The 10,584-nt window shown below is 41.0% G+C and overlaps 1 non-coding gene across 1 annotated transcript; it reads left to right on the top strand.

Moving 5' to 3' along the window:
* Positions 1-2,058: 2,058 nt before the first annotated feature.
* Positions 2,059-2,166, top strand: LOC148579741 (small nucleolar RNA R71). The gene has a single exon (XR_015895574.1). It is a non-coding gene; the product is annotated as a small nucleolar RNA R71 (small nucleolar RNA).
* The last annotated feature ends 8,418 nt before the right edge of the window (positions 2,167-10,584 follow it).

Raw genomic sequence — 10,584 nt, 5'->3', positions numbered from 1 at the left:
CAGATTGGTGCTTGTTCTGGGTGTTGAACGCCCATTTGTTGCCCATTTCTGGCATTGAACGCCAGAACTATGCTTGTTCTGGGCGTTCAGCACCAGAACCATGCTCTGTTCTGGCGTTGAACGCCAGCCAGATGCTTCTTACTGGCGTTTAAACGCCAGTAAGGTCTTCCTCCAGGGTGTGATTTTTCTTCTGCTATTTTTGATTCCATTTTCAATTTTTATATTTATTTTGTGACTCCACATGATCATGAACCTAATAAAACATGAAAGAACAAGAAAAATAAAATTAGATAAATAAAAATTGGGTTGCCTCCCAACAAGCGCTTCTTTAATGTCAATAGCTTGACAGTGGGCTCTCATGGAGCCTCACAGATGTTCAGAGCATTGTTGAGACTTCCCAACACCAAACTTAGAGTTTGGATATGGGAGTTCAACACCAAACTTAGAGTTTGGTTGTGGCCTCCCAACACCAAACTTAGACTTTGACTGTGGGGGCTCTGGTTGACTCTATTTTGAGAGAAGCTTACTGTGCCTCTTTTCCATGTTTACAGAAGGGTAACCTTGAGTTGTAAACACAAGGGAGTCCCCATTCAATTGAAGGACTAATTCACCTCTGTCAACATCAATCACAGCTCTTGCTGTGACTAGGAAGGGTCTTCCAAGGATGATGAATTCATCCTCATCCTTCCCAGTATCTAGGACTATGAAATCAGCAGGGATGTAAAGACCTTCGACCTTTACTAATACGTCCTCTACTTGTCCATAAGCCTGTTTTCTTGAATTGTCTACCATCTCTAATAAGATTTTAGCAGCTTGCACCCCATAGATTCCCAGTTTCTCTATTACAGAGAGGGGCATAAGGTTTATCCCTGAACCAAGGTCACACAGAGCCTTTTCAAAGATCATGGTGCCTATGGTACAAGGTATTAGGAACTTTCCAGGATCCTGTTTCTTCTGAGGCAATGTCAGTTGATCCAGATCACTTAGTTCATTGGTGAACAAGGGAGGTTCATCTTCCCAAGTCTCAATACCAAATAATTTGGCATTCAGCTTCATGATTGCACCAAGGTACTTGGTAACTTGCTCCTCAGTAACATCCTCATTCTCTTCAGAACAGGAATACTCATCAGAGCTCATGAATGGCATAAGGAGGTTTAATGGAATCTCTATGGTCTCTAGTTGAGCCTCAGATTCCTTTGGTTCCTCAGAGGAAAACTCCTTATTGATCACTGGACGTCCCAGGAGGTCTTCCTCCATGGGATTCACGTCCTCCTCCTCTTTTGTAGTCTCAGCCATGATGGTTATTTCAATGGCCTTGCACTCTCCTTTTGGATTTTCTTCTGTATTGCTTGGGAGAGTACTAAGAGGGATTCCAGTGACTCTTTTACTCAGCTGGCCCACTTGTGCCTCCGAATTTCTAATGGAGGACCTTGTTTCATTCATGAAACTAACAGTGGCCTTAGATAGATTAGAGACTAAGTTTGCTAAATTAGAGGTATTTTGTTCAGAGTTCTCTGTCTATTGCTGAGTAGATGATGGAAAAGGTTTACTATTGCTAAACCTGTTTCTTCCACCATTATTAAAGCCTTGTTGAGGCTTTTGTTGATCCTTCCATGAGAGATTTGGGTGATTTCTCCATGATGAGTTATAGGTGTTTCCATAAGGTTCACCTAAGTAATTTACCTCTGCTATTGTAGGGTTCTCAGGATCATAGGCATCTTCTTCAGAAGGCGCCTCTTGAGTGCTGTTGGATGCAGCTTGCATTCCATTCAGACTATGAGAAATTATATTGACTTGCTGAGTCAATAGTTTATTTTGAGCCAATATGGCATTCAGAGTATCAATTTCAAGAACTCTCTTCTTCTGAGGCGTCCCATTGCTCACAGGATTCCTCTCAGAAGTGTACATGAACTGGTTATTAGCAACCATGTCAATGAGTTCTTGAGCTTCTGCAGGCATTTTCTTTAGGAGAATGGATCCACCTGCAAAAGTATCCAATGACATCTTAGCCAATTCAGATAGACCATCATAGAATATATCCAGGATGGTCCATTCTGAAAGCATGTCAGAAGGACACTTTTTGGTTAGTTGCTTGTATCTCTCCCAAGCTTCATAGAGGGATTCATCTTCTTTCTGTCTGAAGATTTGAACATCCACTCTAAGCTTGCTCAGCTTTTGAGGAGGAAAGAACTTGGCTAAGAAAGCCGTGACCAGCTTATCCCAAGAGTTCAGGCTATCTTTGGGTTGAGAGTCCAACCACACTCTAGCTCTGTCTCTTACAGCAAAAGGGAAAAGCATGAGCCTGTAGACTTCAGGATCTACTCCATTAGTCTTAACAGTATCACAGATCTGCAAAAATTCAGTTAAGAAATGAAAAAGATCTTCATATGGAAGTCCATGGAACTTGCAGTTCTGCTGCATCAGAGAAACTAATTGAGGTTTCAGCTCAAAGTTGTTTGCTCCAATGGTGGGGATGGAGATGCTTCTTCCATGTAAATTGGAATTAGGTGCAGTAAAGTCACCAAGCATCCTCCTTGCATTATTATTATTTTTGGCTGCTATCTCCTCTTCCTGTTCGAAAATTTCTGAAAGGTGCTTGCTGGATTGTTGTAATTTAGCTTCTCTTAGTTTCCTCTTCAGAGTCCTTTCAGGTTCTGGATCTGCTTCAACAAGAATATTCTTGTCTTTGCTCCTGCTCATATGAAAAAGAGGGAACAGAAAAATAATAATAATAGGGATCCTTTTTGCCCAGGTATAGAGGTTCCCTTATGTAAGTAGAAGAAGAAAAAAAGAGTAGAAGAAAAGAAGAAGAGAAAATCTGAACTCAGAGAGAGAGAGGGGGTTCGGATTTTTGGCGAGTGAGGAAGAGATGTTAGTAAATAAATAAAAAAATAGAAGAGGATGAGAGGGGGAGGTTTTCGAAAATAATTTTTGAAAAATGGTTAGTGATTTTCGAAAATTAAAAGAAGAAATAAATTAAAATTGAATTTTGAAACAATTAGTTAATTAAAAAAAATTTTTGAAAAAGAGGGAGGATATTTTCGAAAATTAGAGAGAGAGAAAGTTAGTTAGGTAGTTTTGAAAAAGATAAGAAACAAACAAAAAGTTAGTTAGTTAGTTGAAACAAATTTTGAAAATCAATTTTGAAAAGATAAGAAGATAAGAAGTTAGAAAAGATATTTTAAAATCAAATTTTTGAAAAAGATAAGATTTTTTAAAAAGATATGATGGAAAAGATATGATTTTGAAAAAGATAAGATAGAAAGATAATTTTGAAAAGATATGATTGAAATTAGTTTTGAAAAAGATTTTATTTTTAAAATCACAATTAATGACTTGATTCACAAGAAATCATAAAATATGATTCTAGAACTTAAAGTTTGAATCTTTCTTAACAAGCAAGTAACAAGCTTGAAATTTTTGAATCAAAACATTAATTGATGATGTTATTTTCGAAAATTATGTGATAAAGATAAGAAAAAGATTTTTGAAAAGTATTTTTAAAATTTTCGAAAATAACTAAGAAAAATGAAAAAGATTTGATTTTTGAAAAAGATTTTGAAAAAGATAAGATTTTTAAATTGAAAATTTGATTTGACTCATAAGAAACAACTAAATTTTAAAAAGTTTTGAAAAAGTCAACTCAAATTTTCGAATTTATGAGAACAAAAAGGAGAAGCTATTTTTTTGATTTTTGAACTTTTAATGATGAGAGAGAAAAACATGAAAAATGATGCAATGCATGAAAGTTATGGATCAAAACAATGAATGCATGCAAGAATGCTATGAATGTCAAGATGAACACCAAGAACACTTTGAAGATCATGACGAACATCAAGAACTTATTTTTGAAAATTTTTTTATGCAAAGAAAACATGCAAGACACCAAACTTAGAAATCTTTAATGCTTAGGCACTAAGAATTCAAGAATGCATATGAAAAACACCATACAACACAAAACAATGTAATATGAAGATCAATCAAGAAGGTTTATCAAGAACAACTTGAAGATCATGATGAATGCAATGCATGAATGTAATTTTTGAAAAATGCAGGATGAGTATGCAATTGACACCAAACTTGAAATTGACTCAAGACTCAAACAAGAAACACAAAATATTTTTTATTTTTATGATTTTATGATTTTTTTGGATTTTTTGAAAATTATTTAAAAAAGAAAAATAAGGATTCCAAAATTTTTAATATGAATTCCAGGAATCTTGTACTCTTAGTCTAAAGCTCCAATCTTAGGGTTAGACATGGCTTAATAGCCAGTTAAGCTTTAGCATGTAACATCAGAACATACTGCTCATTACTTATCAAATTAACTTGCCTCTATGCTGATGGTTGGAAGCCCCTATCCAAAAGAATTAGACATGACTTTTCAGCTAGTCAGGCTTCAACATGCTTCATGAAACACTAGAATTCATTCTTAAAAATTTTGAAGAACAATATATTTTTGAAAAGATTTATAAAAAAAATTTTTCGAAAATAAACGAAAAATTTTTTTGAAAATATTTTTTTTTTGAAAACAAAATAAGAAGAAAATTACCTAATCTGAGCAACACGATGAACCGTCAGTTGTCCAAACTCGAACAATCCCCAGCAACGGCGCCAAAAACTTGGTGCACAAAATTGTGATCATCAATGGCGCCATCAACATGGTACGCTCAATTGTAATCTCAACTTTTTATCACAACTTCACACAACTAACCAGCAAGTGCACTGGGTCATCCAAGTAATAAACCTTACGCGAGTAAGGGTCGATCCCACGGAGATTGTTGGTATGAAGCAAGCTATGGTCATCTTGTAAATCTCAGTCAGGCGGATATAAAATAGTTATGGAGTTTTCGAATATAAATAATAAAATAAGGATAGAAATACTTATGTAAATCATTGGTGAGAATTTCAGATAAACGCATAGAGATGCTTTCGTTCCTCTAAACCTCTGGTTTCCTGCTGTCTTCATCCAATCAGTCTTACTCCATTCTATGGCTGGCTTTATGTAAGGACATCACCATTGGCAATGGCTACTTTTGATACTCTCTGGAAAATGGTCCGATGCGCTGTCACTGCATGGCTAATCGTCTGGAGGCATCATCGTTGTCAATGGCTGCATCCCATCCTCTTGTGAAAATGGTCCAAATGCTCTGTCATAGCACGGCTAATCATCTGAGGTTCTCGATCATACTGGAATAGGATTCACCCTCGTTTTGCATCTGTCACTACGCCCAGCACTCGCGAGTTTGAAGTTCGTCACAGTCATTCAATCCCAGAGTCCTACTCGGAATACCACAGACAAGGTTTAGACTTTCTGAACTCTCATGAATGCCGCCATCAATCTAGCTTATACCACGAAGATTCTGATTAAGAGATCCAAGAGATACTCATTCAATCTAAGGTGGAACGGAAGTGGTTGTCAGGCACGCGTTCGTGGGGGAATGATGATGATTGTCACGTTCATCACATTCAGGTTGAAGTGCGAATGAATATCTTAGAAGCGGAATAAGTTGAATTGAATAGAAAAACAGTAGTACTTTGCATTAATTCATGAGGAACAGCAGAGCTCCACAACTTAATCTATGGAGTGCAGAAACTCTACCGTAGAAAAATACATAAGTGAATATAGGGTAAGCATGGCCGAATGGCCAGCCTCCCATGGAGGTCTAGAGATCTAAAATTGATCAAAAGATGATCCGAAGATAATAGTAAAAAGTCCTATTTATAATAAACTAGCTACTAGGGTTACCAAAAGTAAGCAATTGATGCATAAATCCACTTCCGGGGCCCACTTGGTGTGTGCTTGGGCTGAGCTTGAATGTTACACGTGCAGAGGTCATTCTTGGAGTTGAACGCCAGTTTGTAACGTATTTCTGGCGTTCAACTCTGGCTTGTGACGTGTTTCTAGCGTTTAACTCCAGACAGCAGCGTAGAACTGGCGTTCAACGCCCTTTTACGTCGTCTAAACTCGGCCAAAGTATAGACTATTATATATTGCTGGAAAGTCCTGGATGTCTACTTTCCAACGCAATTGGAAGCGCGTCATTTTGAGTTCTGTAACTCCAAAAAAGCCACTTTGAGTGCAGGGAGGTCAGAATCCAACAGCATCAGCAGTCCTTCTTCAATCTCTGAATCTGATTTTTGCTCAAGTCCCTCAATTTCAGCCAGAAAATACCTGAAATCACAGAAAAACACACAAACTCATAGTGAAGTCCAGAAATGTAAATTTAACATAAAAACCAATGAAAACATCCCTAAAAGTAACTAGATTCTCCTAAAAACATACTAAAAACAATGCCAAAAAGCGTATAAATTATCCGCTCATCAATTTCTGCATGAAATGGTCTCTGGAATCAGTTGGATTTGGGCCTGGGAAGCTCAGAAATTGCCCCCAGCATTTTCACTTTAATGAGGTCACGTGTGAGTTGTGACGCGTACGCATGGGTCACGCGTACGCGTTGTTTGGCATTTTGCTTCACACGCGTACGCGTCATGTCACGCGTACGGGTTGCCATGCAACTTTATATCCACGCGTACGCGTCGTTCCACGTGTGTGCGTCAATGAATGCACTCGAAATCCTTAATTTTCTATGAATCCTCTATTTTGCATGCTTTTCTCTTCACTCTTTTGATTCATTCCTAGCCTTTTCAACATGAATTCTCTAACAAGCACATCAAGGCATCTAGTGGAATCAAAGGTGAATTAAAACTAGCAAATTAAAGGCCTAAAAAGCATGTTTTCACTCTTAAGCACAAATTAAGGGAAAATTACAAAATCATACTATTTCATTGAATAACTGTGAGAAGAGTTGATAAAATCCACTCAATTCAGCATAAAATGCACCACGAAATAGTGGTGCATCAGGCCCCTTGGACAACCTCTTCTGTAAAGAGCTCAGACTATCACCGCAGAGGCCCAAGAAGGCCCAGAACAAAAAGACCACCGTGCACTAGAAGGTGGTTGGCCAAAGATATGATCTCATTCACAAAAGATAAGATAAGATAACAAACTTATCTCAAAGGAAGATCGCCAAACACTACTATAAATACACTGGAGCACCCAGGTATAACTCATACTCCAATTATACAAAAAACCTGTCTAAAGCCTGTACTGACTTAAGCATCGGAATCTCTTGCAGGTACCACCCCCCTCCGATGAAAAAGGACCAGCCGCGCCTCCTATTTCAACAAGTCGGATACTGCCGCCTTAGTCAGCAAGATCTCGTCCGAAATCGACCTCCCAGTTTCAGGTAACCCTCGGAACATTGGCGCCATTGCCGGGGAACCTGGAAGTCATCCCATCGTCATGGCAAACAACCCTCTTACCAACGACCACACCTCTGGATTAGAAGAAGGAACGCCATTACAAAACACAGAAGCTATACCAACCTCCCTAAAGGATGCACATCATTCCAAGGTAGAAAAGCAACCCCAGAGCACAGAAATCTTAGAGGCCATTCGTGAACAGCAGGATCACCTCAAACAGCTCGAACAAGAAGCTGAACGACAACGAGAAGCCAAGCGAAGCCTCCGGAGAGAAACAAGGCGGCGACGGGAGCTGGAAGACAAGCTCCTAAAACTCGAAGTCGACCTGAAAACTAAGACTACTCGATCTAACCGCGAAACTAGCCCCCACAAGGACCAAGACCCGTTCACAAAAGAAATCAGGAAAGCTAAAGTCCCAAAAGACTTCAAAGCTCCCGACATGACCCCATATGACGGAACGTCCGACCCGAGCCATTACCTCAGCAATTTTAGGAGTCCAATGTATCTCACGGACGCCTCGGATGCAACCCGTTGCAAAGCCTTCCCGACTACCCTGACCAAAATGGCAATAAAGTGGTTCGACATCTTGCCCCCGAGATCAATCACAAGCTTCAACGACCTCGCCAAAAAATTCTTAGCCAGGTACTCCATACAAAAGAACAAAGCCAAACATGCTCCAAGCCTGCTAGGAATCAAACAAGGAGATCGGGGAAGCCTCCGCAGCTACATGGAAAAGTTCAATAAAGCGTGCCTAGACTTTCAGAATCTCCCCACGGAAGTAGTCATCATGGGACTTATCAACGGTCTACGGGAAGGACTCTTCAGCCACTCCATATCTAAGAAACACCCTACATCCCTGAATGAAGTACAAGAACAGGCTGAAAATTACATCAACATGGAGGAAAACTCCCGATTAGGAGAGACTTCTAAAGCCGGGTTCCCCTACCCACCTCGGGAAAAAGATAAGGAGTCAAAGAAAAAGGAAGACCGATCCAAAAAGAAGCCCAGGAAACACCATAACTATACCCCTCTTCGGGTATCCTTAGTGCACGTCTACCAAAAAATATACAACACAGAAAAGATCCTACCTCCTCTCCCAATTAAACACAAAAGAGGGAGGAAGTCGGACCGAATACTGCGAATACCACAGGATCTACGGACACCCCACTAATGAGTACTACGACCTGAAGAATGTCATAGAAAAACTAGCCCGAGAAGGAAGACACCTCAAAGAAGTATACCACATCGGAGAAGGAGACAAGTCACCCGACATCCCCACTATCACTTTCACTAAAGAAGATGCCGCGGGCGTCATTCCTGGACATGATGACCCCGTGGTCATTACCATCATACTAGCTAATGCCAACCTCCACCGAACACTAGTTGATCAGGGAAGCTCTGTAGACATCCTAATCAAATTCGCCTTTGATAAGCTCGGACTGCAAGAAAAAGAGCTCAGAGCATATCCCAACAGCCTGTTTGGGCTAGGAGATGCCCCGATCTAGCCACTCGGGTACATCCTACTGCACACGACCTTCAGAAAGGGAACCCGATTTAGAACATTGAGCATAGACTATATTGTGGTTGACGTGAATTCCACACACAACGCCATTTTAAGTCGGATGACCCTAAACCAATTCGCCGCAGTAGTCTCCACTCTACACTTATGTATGAAGTTCCCAACTCCAGAGGGCATAGCCACCGTCAAAGGAGACCAAAAGCTCGCGTGACGCTGCTATAACGAAAGCCTGAACCTAAAAGGTGACCCAGAGGAAAGGAAGCTAATACCATCGAACTAGGGGAAACCTGGGCCCGTGAAGAATTCCATCTTCAACCAGAAGGCGAGACCAAAGAGGTCCAAATCGGAGACACCATGGATAAAATAACAAACATAGGTGTGAACCTAAAAGGAGACCTAAAAGAACTACTAATAAAGTTCCTAAGGGACAATTTCGACCTCTTCGCATCGAAAGCCGCAGACATGCCCAGCATAAATCTTGGACTAATGTGCCATAAACTGGCAGTATACCCCGGATCTTGACCAGTACAACAGAAGCGCAGAAAGCTCGGCTCGGAAAGGTCACAAGTCGTGGAGGAACAAGTACAGGCCTTGCTAGAGGCAGGGTTCATAAGCGAGGTCAAATACCCACTATGGCTGGCCAATGTCGTGCTGGTCAGAAAGCCAAATAGAAAGTGGCGGATGTGTGTCGACTACACCGACCTTAAGAAAGCCTGCCCAAAAGACCCCTACCCCCTCCCGAATATCGACATCCTAGTCGACACCTCGTCGGGATACAAGTACCTTTCCTTCAAGGATGCCTACTCGGGGTACAACCAGATCCCGATGCATCAACCCGACCAAGAGAAGACCTCGTTCCTAACCCCGAAAGCAAACTACTGCTACGTAGTCATGCCATTCGGACTCAAGAACGCGAGGGCTACATATCAGAGGTTGATGAACAAAGTATTCGCCGACCACATCAGTAAGCTGATGGAAGTCTACGTAGACGACATGTTGGTAAAAAGACAAAGAGAAGAAACGCTGCTACCCGACCTCGCCGAAGTATTCGGCATCATAAGAAAGCACGGGATGAGACTAAATCCCACAAAGTGCACTTTTGCGGTAGAAGCCGGCAAGTTCCTAGGGTTCATGCTCACTCAAAGAGGGATTGAGGCAAATCCAGACAAATATCAAGCTATACTCAACATGAAAAGCCCGACCTGCGTCAAGGAGGTACAACAGTTGAATGGAAGGCTAGCATCCCTATCCAAGTTGCTAGCCAGATCGGCCCTAAGATCCCTACCTTTCTATGCAACCCTAAGGAAAGGAAAGAGGTTCGAATGGACCCAAGAATACGAAAAAGCCTTCCAAGACTTTAAAACATTCTTAGGGCAACCACCTATCCTGACCTGACCTCAATAAGGAGAAGAACTGATACTATACCTCGCCGTTGGATGTCGGGCGATAGCATCAGCGCTAGTCAGAGAAGACGATAACGGACAGCTGCCCATTTACTTTATCAGTAAGGCTTTACAAGAGGCTGAACTAAACTACCAAAAGATAGAAAAGTTCGCCTACGCCATCATACTTACTTTCCGACGACTTTGACCATACTTTCAAGCCCACACCATCAGAGTACAGACCAACCAACCCATGAAAGGTATCCTACAGAAAACTGACTTGGTGGGAAGAATCCTACAGTGGGCAGTCGAGTTGTCCGAATTTGACCTCAAGTATGAAACTCAGACGGCCATCAAGTCCCAGTACCTGCCAATTTTGTCGCAGAGCACACCGACACTGACGTGGCGGAAATTGGC

Source organism: Arachis ipaensis, chromosome B10 (genome assembly GCF_059453495.1).
Source record: "Arachis ipaensis isolate K30076 ecotype BB chromosome B10, ASM5945349v1, whole genome shotgun sequence".
Classification (NCBI taxonomy): Eukaryota; Viridiplantae; Streptophyta; class Magnoliopsida; order Fabales; family Fabaceae; genus Arachis; species Arachis ipaensis.
This window is presented reverse-complemented; position numbering and strand designations above follow the sequence as displayed.